The following is a 4,942-nucleotide window of genomic DNA, read 5'->3' on the forward strand; positions in this document are numbered from 1 at the left end:
ATGTGCGTTTAGAAGTTGTTTCGTATGGGACACATGTCCCCTACGATAGAGTACACAAATTATGAAAATAATATCACTTAAAAAAACATTTAAGATTGCCCTTTTTATATTACAAACTGGTATATAATAGAGGTATTAAAAAAACTTGATATACAATTTTAGAGAAGTTGAATTTCCATTATTTTTAAGTCTGAAAGGTACACTTTTATTGAAAAACGCCAATCTATACTTTTTAAGACATTTTTTTTAATTTTAATTATTGAAATATGTTGATGTACCTCACATTTGTACATAAGACGGAACAATTTCCAATTAAGTTTTGTTAGAAATAAATGATTTTCGTTTTTACCAGATGGAATTATATCACTGATCGAAATTCATCAAAGAAATGCAACCGAACAAATAATTATGAAATTATACACCGATCTTTTTTTAATTTTCAAAACAAAATCTTAGAGATACTTTTCTGTTGGTGAAAACATTTACCATTGATTTTGAAATAACAACCGGGCGTATGCGAATGAACAAAAAAAACATTCTTGCAATTTATTGCTGTGCATCATATTTGTTTTTCGTTCATTGTTTTTACATAAATGAGGCAGTTAGTTTTCTCATTTCATTTGTTTTACGAATGTGATTTCGGGGCCTTTTACAGCTGACTAGAATGAAATTCAAAACAGCGTGGCTGTGGCTATTGATTGACAGATTAAATTCATCCATTGACTGGGACAATTTACGTGAACGTTTGTCTGTAACGACCACTGTTCACGACGTACATACGATAGACATTTAAACTGTGGGGTCACCAAAGGTTTCTAAACGCCTTTAATTATAAAATAATTCGAAAAATTAATCAAGAATAATCTTTACGTTTTGAATTATATAATTGATATAAATCAAATTATCGTGTTATTTCTGATAAATTTTTCGAATTACATTATTTAGGTGTTGAGAACCTTTGGTGACCCATAGTTTAAGAGTCTTTTAAAAGTGCATAGTGAGCAGTTGTCGTTACAAACAAACGTTCACCTAAATTGTCCTAGTCAATGGATGAATTTAATGTGTCATTCAATGACCACAGCCACACTGTTTTGAATTTCATTCTATATTGTCTTGGTTTTACTTATTGTATAAGGCCGTATGGTGACCTATAGTTGTTAACTTCTATGTCAATTGATCTCTGGTGGAGAGTTATATAAATGACAATCATACCACATCTTCTTATAGTTACATATATATAAACCCAATTTCTGAAATTCAATGTAGTCTTAGACACAATGTTTTAGTCAGAAGTGTATTAAAGAATGGCTTAAAATGTTGTCTTACATGAAAAGTTTGTGGTAAGAATTATTAAGTAGTTATTTTTGCAAATTCATATGAAGCAGACGTTTATCTAATGACTTAAAGGCCACAACTATCCACACACAAACACCACCCAACACACACATAAATTACCCATTTCTTTTCCGCACACACAATTCAAAGCTATAGATCTCTTCCAATGTATTGGTTTAAAAAGCAAAACAAAAGAAAAAAGTGTCAACAATTATGTATATATTGTTTTTCAGACCAAATGCAACCTTTCCGTAAGTTGATATAATGTTTTATGCGATAACTTCTAAAGTATTGGTTTGTGAGTGTACCATGATGTTACCAATTATGGCAGAATTGTACTGAATCGGTCTCAGTACACCGGAGCCTTTTCAAAATATATATAAAAGATACTAAAGATGCAAATTGTGAATGAAAAAGATTGTTTAATATATCAATGAGTTCTAACTGTTATCCGCACTTTCTTTCACTTGCATCACTAGCAGTTCAATTCATTGAAAAATAGATGATAAACATTACACCAAAAATTGTATAAAAAATGAAATATACTGGATAGCAATCTGAAAAATGCTTCTCTGACTAGTTAATGTCACGGTAATTGCATGCCCTTCAAAAGATGTACCGAGCCTTGCTACTAACTCATAAGTTTTTAACTTTCTTTTTTTTTATGAAACACTATATGAAATCAGTTTCCAATCGGGTGATATACAACCTTCAGATCAACACCCTAATATCAACACCATAAATAGGAAGATTTGGTTTCTTTTATTCGTCTTAAAAATTGACGATATCATCAAATTAAATAACAATAGTAATGTTACATAATTGTTAAACACGTAATAATTACAACCTACGCACATTTACTTCTTTAACTTGGTTAAAAGAAATCAAGTGAAGTATTTAAATTTCAAAACCACATTACTAGCGTGACAAACTTTAATTTTGTATGGATATACATTATTTGTAATCTTTTATTATTCCACTTGTGTGATTTGCCCACACTTTTAAGATGCCGTCTGTATGCTATATGCAATTTTAGCACCTACACTGACCTACGTGTACAATAATATGGTCAGGTTTGTTTGTTACGAAGTGTACTGGTCCATTTTATAAAAGCCTCTTTTTTTTTTATTTTGACTTTTGTTCTGCCTAAGCCAAAATAAAAATCAGCAGAAAATAAGTAAAGAAACTTAAAAGTACTCTATCATGATTTCTAATGACGCCATAACAAGTAAAGCTGTTTACATAATACATATTATCACCATTATTTTTCGAGCTCGATTTTGATAGTACTAAAAAGTGTGCAATACTCATTTCGTTAGCAGAATTTTATGACCAACAAATGGTATTAATAAAAAAAAGTTATGCAAATTAGGTGCCTGTAGTTCAGTGGTTGTTGTTGGTTCGCGTCTGTTATAAATTAGGCCGTTAGTTTTCTCTGTTGAACTTTGGTAGATAGTTGTCTCATTGGCAATCATATCTCATCTCCATATTTGTTTATTGATACTTTGAAACACAATAAACCGAATCATTTTCAAAGTGTATGCAATAGACATGATGCCATTCACTTTAAATTACAAAACTTAGGTGACAATGCTGATCGCATCTATCTCATTTTGTGTAAAGGATACTACAAATATGAAAAACACTACATCGTGCCTTAATTTACATTATACATCAATAGTGAGACTTAGTTGCAAGCTAAAATATACCCCTAAAGGTTAGCAAAGTTAAACCCAGTCGTCTTATTTTTGCTATACTTGCAAGTGGTAGATTTAACTCAGCGTATTTAGTTTAAACATATTTATTTAGAGTGGATTGGAAACAAGTTTTGCAATATATATTAATCCCTTTCCATCTTGCGGGTGCGAGTGCTGCCTTGTAGCGGCATTAGCCTACTCTTTTTCGAAATGTACAAGGGTGTCTTTAACGTTCAAGAGATATATCTCTCTCTTAACACGGGTCAGCCATTTATCGTCCCTTTCCGACGGACTATCATCGTTTCCTTAAGACCATACTCGCAAATGTTGTCAAGGGAGAGCCGAAAATTGAGTTCCTGAAATTTTCATCCCGAACGGGAATCGAACCAGGAACCTTTGTGTTAGTAGTCCGATGCACTAACCACTACACCACGGCTCTCACGTATTTTAAAAAGGTGTTATACACAAATGAAATACATGTAGCTTCTTACGGAATCTTATTATAGATCGATGATTTCCATTTCTTGCGATTAAGACGGCTATTCCTAGGTAAAAAGTAAAATAACACAAAATATCTAACTCCATTAAAAACAGAAATTCCTTTATTAATGGGAAAATCAAAAGCTCAAAACCATCAAACGAATGGATAACAATTGTCATATACTTGACTTGGTATACGCATTTTCTTATGTAGAAAATAGTGCGACATTAATTGTTCATTCTAACATGACGTCCTCAAACGCTTTGAGTACAAACACGTGGTAAAATATGAATATATTGGCTGTTCCGATCGTACTCCCACGTCATATGTTTTTTTAGAATGAATTACTCGACGTCATAGAATGATGACGTAATAAGTTTCGCATTTTACGGGAAAATACACGCTTCTGATACCGAAAATCATCACAACAAGGAAACGTAAACAATGGATGCTAAAATGTGGTATAAGTCCATTCTTTTATAGATCCATATGAGTAATTTATCATTAAAATTCGTCGAAATCTATCTAATTACGTTATTGTAAATAGGTTGAGCATGTCACTTATTCTGTTTGTTCCGTTATTTTACGCAAAACAAAAGTGCGTTAATTTATGTCTCCATCTAGAGCGCATCGATCCAAAAGAATTGCCGTATTAGTCTTATTAGAATCAAAATAATTCATGGGGGCTTGAATATTTCTAGATTTTACAACGGATTGTCCCTTTCTGCAGATATTTAACCCCTCGCTTTCGCTCAGGGTCAAATATTTGTCATAAAGGGCCAACCCATGGTAAAATTACGATTTATTCAAGCCCCCATGATTTTTTTCTTAACTAAGATAAATATGTATACGGTATATCAGTCTACAATATATATCTAGTGGTTATATGAAAAGTCAAGTACATTTTACATCTATAAATTTGAATGAAAATTATAAAAAACATTCATGTTTTCAAATCAAAATTCTTATGTTATTTATATTGCATATATATAGGACTCTGAACCGCGATGGTAATCAGAACCGGAATATTCCCGCTGATGGTTTGACATTAATTGCTTTTTGAAGTGCTATCAGACTATGGTGGCATTGTAACGCTGAAATGCGATGGACTACATAAACTACATATCAATGCTTTTCATTTAGATGCAGAAACGTCAATTTGTTTGATTTAAACAGTTGTGTATGCCTCATTTCTGTTTTCTGGTCTCTGTGTCCGTTTGTCTTTCCGCTCGTTCTTCTATTCTTCCGTTCGACCGTTAGTTCCGCTTCAAGTTTAAGTTTTGGGTAAAGTTGTTGGTCGAGGTAGTATTTGATGAAGTTGAAGTCTAAGCAACTTAAAACTTTGTATACATGTTTCTAATGATATGATCCTTCTAATTTAAATATCAAATTAGAGTTTTTATCCCATTTTCACGGTTCACTGAACATA

The sequence above is a fragment of the Mytilus trossulus genome, chromosome 8, assembly GCF_036588685.1.
Source record: "Mytilus trossulus isolate FHL-02 chromosome 8, PNRI_Mtr1.1.1.hap1, whole genome shotgun sequence".
NCBI lineage: Eukaryota > Metazoa > Mollusca > Bivalvia > Mytilida > Mytilidae > Mytilus > Mytilus trossulus.